The sequence below is a fragment of the Vulpes lagopus genome, chromosome 11 (assembly GCF_018345385.1).
Source record: "Vulpes lagopus strain Blue_001 chromosome 11, ASM1834538v1, whole genome shotgun sequence".
NCBI lineage: Eukaryota > Metazoa > Chordata > Mammalia > Carnivora > Canidae > Vulpes > Vulpes lagopus.
The window spans coordinates 88,428,285-88,444,629 of NC_054834.1; the positions used below are offsets into that span (position 1 = coordinate 88,428,285).

The window sequence follows — 16,345 nt, forward strand, 5'->3', positions numbered from 1 at the left end:
TATCGAATAATTTGGGGAACAGGACATAGTGCATCCCCTCTCAAATGATAACGATGCTCACATATCAAAAGCTCTGAGTAGTCCTTCAGTAAAGAAAATGGAGCAATTCACTATTTTGTCTAACTCCGCGCTAGCCATACTTAGCTGGTTTCTGAATTCCTCCTCTCCCTCATGGGTACATCACAAAGAACTACCGTTGTCTGGAGTGTGCTCTGGAAAACACTGTAAGTTAGAGGCATTGCCTCTATGGAACTCTACACGGAATTGTGCAAATGAGAAATTAACTCTTGAACATGCAGAGAGTTCATCTAACAACTTTTTGCGTGTTCAAAGGGCAATGCTTACTTAGAGTTCTCCTACAGGCTGGAAACATCCCTCAGTGGGATTCCAGGCTGTCCCTCCAGTAAGTGCCAGGGGAAAATCCTTTGGCCTCTTTCTCCACCCAAATATTTGTTTCTGTCCTGGAGATAAGTGTCTTCTCTGATTTGACCACATCCTGGTTACCAGTGTGCGAGTTTACTCTTACACCCAAATCTGGAAAAAGGTTGTATTTTCTTTTTTCTCCCTCGGACCGCTTGCCTGTCAGAGACAGGGACTCTGGGACACCTGGGTGGCTCAGTGGTTGAGCATCTGCCTTTGGCTCAGGTTGTGATCCTACAGTTCCAGGATTGAGTCCGCATCAGGTTCCCCGCACGGAGCCTGCTTCTCCCTCTGCCTAGGCCTCTGCCTCTCTCTCTGTGTCTCTCATGAATAAATATATAAAATATTCAAAAAAATGCTTTGGTTTAAAAAAAAAAAAAAGAGACAGGGACTCTCTATTTCCTCCTCTTTTGTTGGGCAGGGTCTCTGCCCTTGGCAGCAGAGAAGTTCTATCTCCTCTAGATCAGTTTTTCTAGGCCTCTTCCTACATTAGACAATACAGCTAATCTGCTTCTTGTGTTTTATGACCGAATTCTTCGTGTACACACTCGATCGGCCATTTCTTACAGGTGAAGAGGGACCAGTGGTAGGATTCATGCAGCAACCTTGTGCATAGACTTCAATATTATGCATAAGATAAAAAAAAAAAAAACCAACGAACAAACAAAACAAAACAAAACAAAAAACTCCCCTCTGCTAACCCATTGCCCTGATCATTAACATGAATAGCACAACCTCCGTGTGCCCTGCTGACCATGTAAATCATGAGAGTGAGAATGACATTTGTCAGAGAGGCCGCTTATTTCTTCAGGTTCCTTTTTGCATTGCTCTTCCTTTTTTTTAACCATAACCTTTGGAAACCAGTTAGAAAAGAACTTTTGTTTCTCAGGCTATAATCTGGGGAGGGGAATGATGCAACACACTGCTCTTTTTCTAATCTTGAGAATATTTGGTTTTGGGTGTATTTCAAATGTTGATGTTATACTGTATGAAAATGCCTGTTAGTGCTCAAAATCCAGGACAAAGGTCATTTCCACTAAGCTCAATAGAAAGTAATAAATAATTCTGAAATATTATCTTAAAACAAGAATATAAAATATTATAACTTGTCAAGCCTTCAAGTCTATGTTGGCTTATTATTACCAACCCAGCAGGTATAACAAAAGCTTGTGCCTTTGGCCTGACATTTTGGCCACAGGGATAGGCTCCCTCCTATTCACCAAGCCTGGTTTCTCCTTCTTTCAGAAACTCTTATTCCATGCCAGATGCAACTTAATTGTGCTAATTCTTTCTGTTGCATCAATATGTCAATAAATATTCTCCATCTTGCCCACTGTATTTGCAATATCTGGAGCTGTGATAAATAATGCATTCTTGATGATACACTGAGGTTACTTATATGAAAGCACTACTAAGGCTGATATACCTATAAGAAAAGACTGTCATTAATCTGAATTCATGGGACCTCTTATGAAAGTTTATTTCTGTAATATAATGTCTTTAGGTTTGATCTAAAATGCAAAGAAAATATGAGCTTTGCATCTGACTCACTGCTTCATAGAAGTGAAATGCAAAACTCATAAGTACTTGGTAGTAACTTTATCTTCCCTGTGTTCTTTGCCTTTAGAAGAAGAAATTGGGTATATGAGTGCTCTCATCCTATAGCTACATATTCCCTTCATAACTAAAAACCATTATTGTTATACCATCTAATAACCTGCATTACACACTGCTGTTTTAAAAGATGGCGTTATAAAATGTAGGTTTTTATCTTTTCTTTAGTTTCCACTTAGTTTCTTTAGTTTAGTTTAATCTTTTCTTTATTTTCTTTTCTGTTAAAACAACAGAAAAAACCAGCATAACTGAGTTAGAGAAAAAGGAAATACAGTAAAAGTCTTGGTACATAATTATTTTTGCAGATTTTATGTACACAGTGGAAGTTCATGCTCTCAGTTTATCTATCCCCAAGTCCTAGGCCACTTCCAGAGGAGTCTGAGAAGCAGGGATCAAGTGCTTGGGAAGCCAGTCAGAACCTTCAGTGCATGCCTTTTTCACCTGCTACAATGCTTTATTGATCTAAAATGTGATTAAACAGTAAATAAACTTTCCCATTAAAATAAAACAACTACACTCTAAAATCAAAGATCATCTTTTGAGTGCCTCACCGTAAATAATATCTTGCTAGGAATTGTCCCACTTAACCAGTGTGCTACAAGGCTGATACCTCTTGAGTGTGCTGACACTATGCTCAGGAAATTTTGGTTTGACTCCCAGCATTGGCAGACAAAGTGGGGATCATAAACCCTTGTATACAGCAGTGGTTTTCTAGATCAACAGGAGCACTCAAGACAAGGAACAGAGTAACAGGAGAGAGGGTGGATTCACCTCTCTGTAATCCACAAACCTTTCTGATGCCCTTACAAGGATTTTGAGTGCATTTCTGCCAGTATCAGCAATGGTGAAGTTCACCTTCACTAAAATCTAATTCCAGCACTAACTGGCAGGCCAGCACTAGTGAAAATAACATTCCGGTTTCCTCCATGACCTCAGTCCCGACATGATAACGGGAGCCCTCAACAACTCATTTCTGGCTTGGAATTCTTGATGGTTTATTTAGTTTGACTGACTGTCGGAGATTGCCATTATGAATACAGTTGCTAGGGGAGGCCTGCCGTTGTGCTGTTTGGCTTTTAAAGGGGTCAGGATTTTGCAACATCTCAAATAACACTTATGGCTTAATGTCTGCAAACAATGCAGCATTTAACATTTACTATGCATGAAGAGGATCATAGTTCATCATTTATTATTCAAAAATTATGTAAAATATTTTTATGATGGAATATGAAGAATGTGTTCAAAATATTCATGTATATAAACAACACATACCAAATTTACCTTAAAACATCAATATGTAATCAAAAAGGTATTTTGAGTTATGTGAGTTGGAGCCAAATTTTTAATATTTCAAAAGTCAGACTTTTAATCACATATCTTTCAAGTGGATTAGGCTGAACTCTGGTACTCTTCAACAAAGTGAACATTCATTTTTTTTTTAATCCAAGGAAACTATCATTTTTAATGGTGGTTGGTTTGTGAGTTTAAACATGCACATTTCTCAGTTTGAAACTGATTACCTCCTCCATCTTCTCATCTTATGTGTTTTAATAACATGTTTGGTCTCTGATGACAGGAAGTAATTAGGAATATGTGTTCTCAGAGCCTGGAAGAGTGGAAATCAGAACGGTCCATGTAAAGATGGTGTGAGTAGTGTGGCCAATGTGACTTGTTGTCCTCATTTGCCATTTGTGGCTTAAAACTCCTCTCACACAGGAGGGTAGAGCCAATAAAATAGAAAAGCCAAAAGACTTGTGTGGGAATGAGAAAGGATCCAATAAAAATGGTCTGTTATTTTTTTTTTTTTTATGGTCTGTTATTATGATAGATAAATAATACGAATGTTTAGCTACTGATTTCGTAGGAAGACATCTATTTTGTTAAAAGGTCTCAGTGAGTTTAAATGCTGCACAGTTGAGAGGGAGCCTACAAATAGCAACCAAGAGTCTTGAGTCCCTTTATCAACTTGACCCATTTGTTTTGGAAATGAATCATTTCCAAATTTTATTTGAATTATGTAGGACACTTAATAGTACATCCTACAAAACTGATACATTCTTCATAACACTTAAACCCATTTTAAATCATATGAAATCTTTCTATAAAGAGGTGACAATTGAGCTTCATAGGAAAATTTTAAAGATTATAAGTTAATAAAGAAAGCTGCTTTCCCCTTTTTCTGCCTTTTCTCCTTTCTAGCTATTTGTTGTCTTCATTTTGAATTGTTCTTATTTTTTGCTTCTCCCGGCACTGTACATTTTTAAACACTTTTGTGCTTAATAAATATTTATTAAGTACCAATTATGTACGAACATGGTGCTAGGTGCTAAAAAAAATTCTCTTAATTACAATTTTTTCTTGCCCAAAATAACACTGTCGGCTAAAGGTAGATCCAACACTGGAAATCAGATCTTTGCACTCTATCAGCCGATGATATACTTGGCAACTTTATTTTATGAACATGATTAAAACTTCCGCTTAAGTAGAATATTCCATGTTTTGACTTTGGAGTTTTTGTTTGCTCCCAAATTACATTTATAAGGTTTGAATTATTGGCTGCCATTGACTTTAATTAAACTCATTATGGCCTCACATGTCTGGCACTTGTTAGGGAGGAAAAAAAATAATTAAAAAAATGAGCCAAGTGACTTAATACCAGCTCTCTCAGCAAATAGCCATAATAAGCCATGCTGGGCCACAACTCAGCTAGCAATATGTTGCTTGACCCTCAGCAATGTTTTTATACTAAAAAAAAAAAAAAAAAAGTGTGTTCATCTGCCTTGTTCTTCAATAGAGCATGTACTCTGCTCAAGTGAATGCTTTCAGTGTCTTGGTTTGAATGGAAATGGCAGCAAAATAATTTTCTTATTATTTATTTTATGAAGGATGGTGGATCTATTGGGCGTTCCTTATTGTGTAGATAATGCTATTGGGACAAATTTTTTGAAATTACCCATATTTCAGGGGCACCTGGGCGGCTCCGTGGGTTAAGTGTCTGCCTTTGGCTCAGGTCATGATCCTGCTACGAGTCTTCATCAGGCTGCTCAGTCCCCTGCTCAGCGGAGAGCCTGGTTCTGCCTTTACCTCTGTCACTCCCCCTGCTTGTACTCTTCCTCTGTCAACTAAATAAATAAAGACTTTAAAAATTACCCATGTTCAAACTCTTTTATGATCTGAGTTGCAGAGCATAGTTTTAATTTTTTACCTTAAAAATGCATTTATGTATTTATTCATTTAATATTCAATTTTTCTCTTTCACAAATGGGAGAACAGAGGCCTAGAAAAGTAAAAGATTTAGCCAAAGTCACCTGGACCGGGAAGTGATAGAACATGATCTTAACTTAGATGACTTGCGTTAAAGTCTCTTTTCACCATATTGTATGAACTCTGTGAATACTTCAGCATCAGAATACCTGCTTGCCTACTGTAATATTGACTATACACTCCAGAAATCCCCAGCCTGCCCCATCTGCCAAGGTGGATCCAGGAGAAGGGGAAGCAATATCCAGTTGTGTATCACCTTACAGTTTTTAAGGTTAGTTTACTCAAAGAAATCTCACTCCTGTTTATTTTTGCACGCATTTATTCAACAGTTAGTTACTGAGACTTTTTCTATCAGTGTCCTAAGCTCCTATCCCCATTAGCTATCTAGCCCTGCTTTGTCCCTTCTTCCATTTCATACTTCCAATCTGAGCTCTATAATTCTAGTTCTATGAGCTCTAGATGATTTTTTTCCTCAATCCTGTATCTTTCACTTTTTTTCCCCAAGGCCTAAAATGAGAAAATAAGAAATGTGATGAGCTCAGGGAATGATGTAGGAATAAATGTATAGGCTAGGATATTTAATGATTATTAGTTTCCATGAGTTCCCCGGCTATAAATCCTCCTCCTCCTTCTCCCCAAATCAAAAGGATTATATGTTTATTTTAGGGACTCAGGGAGTAAACGAAGGAGCATAAGTTTGCAGCAAATTCTTCAATGGCCAGGAGTGTTAGTAATGGAGAGTCAGTAGTTCTTACTGGAAACAAAGTAAGGTTGTGTATCTGTGGGGGGGGGGGGGGGGGAGTGGAGGGATGAGATGAAAGGTTAGAAAAACTACAGTAAAGGCGAATGAAAAAGATAATGGCAGTAGAGGTGCCAACTAGTCTCTTGATCAAAAATCAACTACTTCAGCCTACTGAGGATCCAACAGTAGCTTGCAGCTTTGGGAAACTCTGTTTTCGCTGCCTGGGGTAGGCATATATTACCAAAGTCCTAACATGGAATTTTGAATGCATTTTCTCATACAATATTATTGAAAAGTTGTGAAATTCTTCCGTGTTATTTATATAATATATCAGGTAAATGATAGATTATATAAGAATTGTTTCCTTGGGGTATGTACTTGGAATTCTTAAGAATGGATTAACAAATTAGCTTCTGGAGGAACACAAACTGTTCCTAAAGAGGAGAGGACCTGCATTAAATTACAGTGTCATCTCTAATTGTAGTATGTAGACATCTTGAGTTCCTATTCAATTAAACACAAACATCATGGTATAAAAGATCAACAGTGATTTAATCATTAAGGAAAAGTTGATATTTAACATGATACAAGGCTTTGAAAAATAGGGACTTTGTTTCTTTAATACAAAAGAGGATAAATAGAAAAGAAACATTCATTAAATGCTTACAGCTACCAGGCTGTATACTAAATGTTCTATATTATCTCAGTTAAATTTTTACAGCAATCAAATGAAGTGGTCATTAGTATCCCCATTTCCAGATGAGAGAACGGAGTGTCAGAAAGGTTGACTGACATTTGCAAAAGTCGAGGTGGGAATTTTTTTCCTTAGTTATGTTTGCTTCCTTGCCCACTATACAGGGTGGAGTGATTTAACAGCCTGTTTATTGCTATAGCTCCTTCCTTTCTAGGCTCTTTCCTTGACCAAATCAACCACAAAAGAATCAAATTTGACTTTTCAATTTGCCCAGTTTAATGTCAATGGTGAATTAGAGCATCGTAAAGCCGACTCAGTTCTCTCAGTACATTATCTGATATGACTAAATATATAGAACAAAGTTATTCAGAAATTTTTATATGAGCATAGTTTATTGCAGCCAAAATTCATAAGGAAAGTGAAAACTAAAAGAATCTAGACTTCACATTTTGTTTCAGCATTTGGTCACATTTAGATGTAATCTGTATATGACACTTCACTGAGACCAAAAGAAGAAAGAAGTAGCATACATTTAGGTAAAATCAGACATTTCATTTTATGCAAGAATTTTGGAGTTGTTAAATATTCCTCAATAAAATGAGAAGACTCATCATGTTTTATACGTATTCTTGTCATTGGCACACCTGGAATAATTACCAAATGCCAGACCAGCCTCTGTCATCTGAACTGTTCAAAATCCATGTAGTTATAATAAGGTGCTATTAATGTTAAACTTAAATTGAATGTTATTTTTATAAACTCTATATCACTGATCTTTGGGGGTAAGATGGACCGTGTTTGATTACATGCTTTGAGCGCTAGTGCTCAATGATCCAGGGCAGACATTTTATCTACTTTGAAACAACACCCTTATGCTTACACCAGTTGCCATTTTAATAATACAGACAAGAATTCAATACAAAAATGAGATGTAACTGGAATATTATTTTATTTATCATATGATAAATTTCAAATACACTTAAATTTGTATCCTGTTGTAAACTCTCAGTAACTATAGCGAAGGTGATTTGATTCACTGGTTCAGCAAGAGAAAAGGGAGAAAGAAGTTAAAGAACATACCAGAATAGAGAGTTTAATAACACCATGATCTATTAGGAACCTTCAACAAGTCATACTGGGCCAGCTAAATATATAAAGGTATAAGTAAGAAAAATGAGTCAGGCCTAGATAGTGTGCACCAGCAGATCTCCTGCATGACCGCATATGGATTACCGTGTTTCAGTGTTCATACACAAGGGCTCCTGTTACAAACCCTGTAACCCCCACTCAGTCTTTTCCGAGCCTCACCTCTTCCATGTTCACGGCATATTTCATTTTTGACTCTTTCCCCCCACCATCCCCTCAATACTCCTTCCTTCACCCCACTTAATAGCTTAAAAAGTTTCTCAATTTCAAGATTAAGGTCAGAAAAAAATGATTCTTTCAGCTCAAGAATTTTATTTATTTTCTAGATAGGCGCCAAAAGCGCCAACTAAAATCAAGCAACTGGAAATGCAATCTTAGATGCATCATTAGAACAAATATAGCTTCCATCATTTTATGGATGAATCAGATTTCCCCCTCTCACTGATCTAATCACAGGGATCCTGTTTTTTTTTTTTTTTTTTTTTTTTTTGGTTCTCCCACACATTTCCCAGATAGTGTGAAAATGAGTTAACTGGAGGATGCATTTTGTGTGCTCTTATGAAGAAAGTGCTCTTGTCTAAGAGAAGAACTAGGGAACAAGAAAACTAATGTTTATTCACTCATCATATTTAATATTTTAAGTCCAGTAGGTTTTCTGATATGTGACAATTTTCTTCTCATTTGACAGCCTTCTCATTTGCAAGACTTGCATTTTATATTCATCCAGCAGCATATCCATTGTTTGTATCTCTTCCAACAGAGAATTCTAATATGTGTATGGTGTTTTGCATAATTTCTAAAAGTTTTCAGCAGATTTTAGGAATACATCATGTTATAAATCTTCTAGAGCCTAGAAAACAGATGAGATGCTTTTTCTCTTCTTAGCATTTTTTTCTTTGTCAAATTAGTTTGATTTAGCATTGACCACAGGCTTCTGTGTATTGGTCTATTCCTTCCATCTATACTAGCTCCTTTTTGGAACCAAGAGGATAGGATATGCCACCATACATAGGTGTTTGTGTCATTTTTGAAAAATAATGACTTATTGGTATATCTGACAAAGATGTTGCAAGGTTTGAAAGAAGCCAGTTCAACTGAAACTTAAACTGATTTCTCCAGATGTCACCTCTCAACATATGGAACCCTTGTTATTTTATTAGAAAACTTTAATAACAAACATATAAAAAGAGAAGAGGGAAACGACCTACTAGTGACCTGTATAGCATCTATATTAATGATCATATTAAGTCATTAATATTTATGGATTGCTGTCAGATAATTTTAAAATTTGCTTGCTTTTACTTTAAAATATTTTTTAAAAAGATTTTATTTATTAATTCATGCGAGACACACAGAGAGAGGCAGAAACATAGGTAGAGGGAGAAGCAGTCTCCCTGCGAGGAGCCGGCCACGGGACCCAATTCCAGGATCCCAGGATCACAACCTGAGCCAAAGGCAAAATGCTCAACCAATGAGCCACCCAGGGGTCCTGCTTTTACTTTCATTTAAGAATTTCAAAGGGTGAGTGACATACAGAATGTTGAATCATTACATTGCACACTTGAAACTAATATAACACTGTATTTTAATTATACTTCAATAAAAATAAAAGACTTCAAGGTTTACAGCTGACAAAAAAATAAGTTCAAGGGGGTTCATTTTTGAGATCCTGTTTATAGGATCTGTTTTTGAGATTCTGTTTATAACAATTGAAATTTGTGGATCCTAGGATTTTTTTCATTCTTTATAACTGACTAAACTTCCAGTCCTCAAAAATCTAAGTAAACCCTTGTATTTTAATTTTGTTAAATCCTTCATATTTAAAAAATTGTCATCCATTATCGTGGGTACAGTGATATTTACCTAGGCATGCCATCTTTTTTTTCTTTATTATTCTTCATACAATTTAGTCTTTATTAGAAGCAGATGCAAATTTCTTTTTTTTCCTTTCACTGTACGAGTTTTGTTTTGTTCGATGACGTATACCTAATAAAAACTCTTCTTTAGCCTTTTTTCCCTACCACTGGTCAAATACTCATGCCAATATTTGACACTGCTGGCAAGTCAAAAGAGGGAAGAAGGGAACCAACATTTATTGAGCATGTAGTCAATGCTGGGTCCTTTCCACACAGTGCACTTAATCTTTCACACGCTGTGCTGTGGATATTATTTCCTCAGTGTGGGAAATGAGGCACAGAGAAACTAAGAAATTGACCCAAGTCATCCCAACTAGCATTTCTGGGGCCAAGTTTGCTCCCATTTCCTTTCTCTAAGTGTGTCCTGCTATAACACACTGTATTCATTTCCAAATGGTTTCTTTTCTTACAAATCATAAAACTTTATGGTTTAAATATAAAATTACTTATTCTGCTCAAGTTTTTTTTAGTGTTTAATTTCCTCTCTCTCACTGTTGAAGTTAGGTAGTCTCGGACTTTCCCATACTTACTTTATACTTGGACTTGCGTTTAGAATGTTGTGATATTCATTATCTATCATAAGCTGCTCAAAACGTCATTGTCCTATGTGTATTTCATGTTGAAGTAGCTAGGTGCCTATGATATGACTTAAAAGTATGGATTTTAGAATCATGGTGCTAGGAAGGACGTTAGAAATAAGCCCTAAACCCCTAGTCTGTGTTCAACATTGCAACCAGATTGATCCTTTTAAAACTTGTTGGATTATGTCACTCCTGCTCAAAAGCCCGCAGAAGCATCTCCTCTCCCTCAGAGATGAGTCCCTAGCCCTCACCTCAAACCCTGCCCTACCTGCTCTTGACCTCTGCCTTCTGACCACTCCTTGCTTTTCTTTGAACAAACCAGAGATGCTCTCACCCCATAGAGTTTGCATCAACTGTTCTCTTGGCTTGAAACACTCTTTCCTCCAAATACTTATATGGCTCATTTCCTTGTCTTTTTCAGCTCAAATGTGATCACCGTATTTACTACTACATATCCTCACCCTTACTTGCCATGATGCTTAACTGCTTTTCCCCACTCCAATGTGCTCAATAAACCCCAAGTGCTTAGATTTATTTATTTATTTATTTATTTATTTATTTATTTATTTATTTATTTATTTCCCTATCTTTCCTGTAAATTGCAAGCTCCATGACAACTGGAATTTTTGTTCTTGTTTGTCACTGAGTGCTCGCCAGCACCTGGGACAGTGCCTGGCACGTGGTGAGCAGTCCATAGATATTTGTTCAATGAATAAATAAATGTAGGTCCAGCACAACACTGCTTATAAAGGACACCACACTGGACATTCAATGAAGGGTCATGGGAAAATAAGAAAAAAGGAAATATTCATATTCTGTGGTAGTTAGGGAGTAAGGGCAAAGACAAATTTAAATCTGAGTCTGTCACATATTGACAAGTGAACTTGTTCCTATTAAATAAGCCACTTGAGCAAAACTCAGTGTTGTTCTAAAATAAAAGATGCTGCCACACAGATCTGGCGTGTGCTGCTCCATGGGTGGGAGGGGTGACCGTTGTCGCATAGAGAAATCCCGTCCAATCCCTATGAGTCTTTGTGACTTTCATTAGTTAGTTTTTCTTTGAACTTTTAACACTGAAGGCAAAGTAAAACATGTAAGCATTCATGAAGTAAACTCGAACCAACCCTCTTTTACCTATCTTAGCATGGCTAAAAATGGAAGCATAACAAACCTCTTTCATTCAACCTTCTCCTGATCCCATCACTTTCTAATGAGAAATGTAGTTTTGGAGTCTATCGATCGGGTTTGGCGTGAGGTGGGGAGAAAAGAGTAGTTTTAATTAAAAATGAAATAACACTGTGATTTCTATTCTTTGTCCCCATGTGAGATATGTCACTCCCTGACTCTTGAACTTTCTTTTGTAAATATTTCACAGCAACAAATTCTATCCACGTGTCGAAAAACAAAACAAAACAAAAAACAAAACAAAACCCCAAGGTGTATGTACATTTCTTAATGTCATTAACTTCTTTTACCGGAGAGTAGGATCATAGTGGAGGCATGAAAGCAGTTGTTAAAACATTTTTACTTTTTATTTTAGACTTTGCAGTTTAAAATTATTTTTAAAGGAACACAACCTCAATTTTTAGTCTATAAAAAGCCAATTTGGAAAAAAAAAAACCCATATGTTCTGCTAAGGCATGTTCTGCCCATGTGACTGACAGTGTTGGGACCATTGAATTTGCTCACTAAATATTTGCTTGATTGAGTAAATAAATGCGTGAATGATTTTTTAGCTCCCAGAAATTAAATAGGAAGAGAAAAAAATGAAACTATTTCATGGAATTCTCAAAAAAACTTTAGCAGCTGGAAAGAAAGAACCTGGCTTTGGTAGTGTCCCACAGAACAGGGAAAACCTGGACTCTTTCCAGAGTCAGCCCAGGAATGCCAAAAGACCTGCAGGGCAAGAACAGGGCAGAGTTCAGGCTTGAAGCCAGGAGGCCTGAGGCAAGATCAGAGCCCCAGCTGGGACGATAGCCATAGGCTCCATCCTGGGCCACAGGTAAAGTCCCAAGGGCCACAGCCAGGTTAGGGGCCAATGATCCAGTCTTGCATATAAAAAGGGGCAGATTAAAAGGGAAAGTGTGACATTTCCTGACTCAGAGTCTCTTTATGTTTAGTCATTTGACAATTATTAGATGCAATATCCCAGAAAATCTTTTTGCGGTGTTCATAGGGAGCTTTTAGGAAAATGCTCTTTGCAGTTGTTTCAAATTATTTTCCAGTGTACAATGATAAATATCTGCATTTACCAATGTAAACATTTTTGCATTCACTGTCTTCAGTTGAATTGGTTCTACTTTTGTAAGTAGCATGTCCTCATCAATATCAGGATGTAGATGACAGGGGACAGCACAGAGTCTGTCCCCCACCTCAACCCCCCACTTCACCCCCATAGTAAGACCTGGTAAGCCCTGCTCAGACTGGAGCGGCTGGGGGGGGGGCGGGGGGGATGTCCAAAATGCTTCTGAGGGTTTCTATCTTCTGTCCCATCGTATTGACTAGGTGTTTCCCCTTTGGGTGGTTGTTTAAATACCTGGGTGATTAATAGGTAGAGAGTTAGCTGCTGAGAAGTTTGAAGATCCAGGGGCTGTTACCCTGTTGGTGTTGGTGTGTATGTGTGTGCCTATGAGTGTGCATTTGCGGATGGGGATGCAAGAAGGTTAACTAGGAAAACCTTGAGTTCAATAGTGTCTCATGGCCAATCTTAATGCAAGAAAAGCAAAAGAAAGGAATTGGTCAAAGATACAATGTCCTAGAGCAGAGAAAGTACCAATTAAACCGGCATTCTCTTTAGTATTATCAAGTTACTCTAGCGGACAAGCTTCTTGGGGTGGGCAGGGAAATAGAGGGACGTTCCATTTGTTGCCCTATGCACACAGTCTTCGTGGATCCTGTGCCATCCAGCATATGTCTTAAGCAGGAAAGATGTTTAAGATGATTAAATAAAAGGGATTTCCTGCTTGCGTGATACATGAAGTAGTCTTTTTTTTTTTTTAAGATTTATTTATTTATTCATGAGAGACACAGACTGAGAGAGAGGCAGAGACACAGGCAGAGGGAGAAGCAGGCTCCTTGCAGGGAGCCTATTGTGGGACTTGATCCCGGCTCATGACGTGAGCCGAAGGCAGGCACCCAACCGCTGAGCCACCCAGGCGTCCCAGACATGAAGTAGTCTTTTGGGAACCCACATAGGACTCACCCCCAAAGCAAAGACTTACAGGCAGGAAAGCTGCATTCACAACTCCGGAGTGTTTTCTACAAATAGGTTCCTTTCTTCTGTGTTCTAATTTCTCTACATAGACATAATGGGGGACCCTAGAAATGCCCAGAAGCCAATGATATTGCATTTAACACGGAGTAGATGATAATAAGTTTAGGTGGATTTATAACTAACAGCTCACACAAACTCAAGGGACGAGAATTAATGTATTTATACTAAACTTTGGACAGATCTTCAATGGTACACCACGAAGCCCCTTTGGCAGCTTTTTGATACATCAAGCAAAGTGGGATAGCTAATGTACCTCATATCAAATCAGGAACCCCTCAAATAAGAGGGTCTAACACATTAGAATTTGTAAGGTTACATGATGCCATATGTAGAAAATATATGGATAGGAAGACACCTCACACAAACCCATATACAAATGGATTTACATAGTTGTCAAGGATCTATACCTACCTAAGAATTTATATTATACATACTGGAATAGGTGCCTGTCAAGGGACATGGGAGTGAGAATCCAGAAATAAAGGAACATTAATAAACTAAACTAAAACAAAAGACTGGTTTTATAGGGATTAAGAATGATAATATGCCAAGAATTGAAGAGTATGGACATCACAACTATTTGTTCATGAGGTACATAGAAAAAAGAGAATGAGAAAAATAAATGAATATACTAGAAATGAATATTAAACCCAAAATGTTGATACAAATCTAGCTGAGACTCTATTCTTTAATGGTGATATGAATGAAACAGTTTTGGGTTTTTAGTCTTCTGTAGTTTGGGTCATCATTGTGATGTGGCTGCCAAAGAAAAACTAACTCTGGCTGCATTCAAGGGAACAGAGTGCCCAGAACCAGAAAGGTTATAGGGTACCTCAACTCATAAAATTACACTCTAGTGGTGATAATCAGCTTTGGTTGCAAAAGTTTAAACTCCATTCTACATCCAGTGAAGACAATCATGTAACAGGAAGAAGTTTAATATAATCCATCAGGGTATGTAACTTAATTTCATAACCCAGGTGTGCAAAAATGAGTTATGCTTTCATAATCTCCTGTTACAATTTCTGCTCTTTTCTCTCTGTTTTACTGAGTTGTGGGAAAGAATATCAGTCTAAGCACCCCACTACAAGCTGTGATTCAGTTGTGGGGTGTTAGGCGTTGCCCTTCTATCAGTGATGAAGGCTACACACGTTTCAGTCATTGATCTTACAGGTAACTGATGAGACAGACAGTCCTTGTTCACATGTGCCTCACTCAGCTTAGCTACACTTGTCTGCTTTTTTTGTCATACTGAGGCAGAGAGGCCTGGGGTGGAGCTGATTCTGGCATTAGCTCCTGCTAGACCACTCAGCTATTCCTCCTTGGCATCTGGTTGTTTCTCCAGTCATCCTAATGGGAGGTAGGGTCCAGGTCGCTGCTTTTGGGAGCCCTAGAGTTGTCTCCCTTCTCTTCTACCCCAGGTCCTGGGAAATCTTCTTTTAGTAGGGGGGAAAATCTTTCTCCCTTCCTGTTCCTCAAGATCTTAACTTAAATTCCTTTAAAGTGTTAGGCTTTGGAAAAACAAAGCCATAAACATATCTAAGTTTTACTTTGCCTTATCCTTTTCCCAAAGTCACACAAAGATAGAGCTATCTCCTTGAAAAGAAAGGGGAAAGAAAAGAAACACAGGCAAAAACAAAATAAACAACAACAAAAAAAGAAAACTTGATTCTTTTCTAGGCACAAAGGAAAGAACTTTGTAGTGACAAGAGTTATTTAATTATACAGTAGGCTGCCTCGGACATGAGTGTACCATCAGAGGGTATGTTTCCACTGATTTACGTTTTAGTGATGTTGTAAAAAGTGTTTTAAGCATTGGATGGGAGATGGGATAAGCTAAGGTTTCTGCCTTGAATGAGAGTCTAGGATAATGGTAATCCTATTTTCTACCTTGTCAGGTGTTAAGCAGCTGTGCATGGCAACTGGGAGGTTCTGAAGTATCTAATAAAAAAAGGAAATTATTAAATTCAAAATATGATAGGAAGTACAAAAGCCTGTCACATGGTAGATGATCAATATATTGAGTAAAATTGTATTGTATTTTTAAAGTATCTGTTTCTTTGAGAAAATGAAACCATGTATTATCATAAATGCAAGTAAGTTTAAAGCATACCAAAAAAAAAAAAAAAAAAAAGCATACCTACAAAAACCAGAACCTATTTTTAGAACAAGAATTTTGATGATTCATCACATATTCATACCAGGTTATAAGCAAGAAAATGGAAGCCCTTCAAAATAAAAATGAAGCTCCACATAACAGGAATGTTTTGATACTTATAAAGTATATTAATATTTTTGCTTTCTCATTTTTAGCTGCTCTCTTTAAAATAGTCAAATCTTTTTTCTCCAAATTGTTTCACAAATTTACATGCCATCCTTGCACAGGGGCGATGCTGAATCTTCTCTGTATAATTCCAGTTTTTAGTGTATGTGCTGCCAAAGCAAGCACTCTATTTTTTCAAATAACATGTATGTACCTAGGATTTACTATATTCCATTAAAAATAATACAAGAGAAATATGGACAAAGACATAAGCATACAATTGATAACGAGTTGAACTTTTTAAATGACTAGAAATGATGAGGTCAGCCTGAGTATCAATTTGACCTGATATTTTTTGCCCCACCCCATTCTGCAAGGAGTCTAACTTATAGTGGCTTACTGCTTCAGTAAAAATTTTGCAAATGCCCTAA

At 37.3% G+C, this 16,345-nt stretch overlaps 1 pseudogene; it reads right to left on the reverse strand.

Annotated features, from left to right (window-relative positions):
- Nucleotides 1-15,984: 15,984 nt before the first annotated feature.
- Nucleotides 15,985-16,100, reverse strand: LOC121472374 (annotated as a pseudogene).
- Between the last annotated feature and the right edge of the window lie 245 nt (nt 16,101-16,345).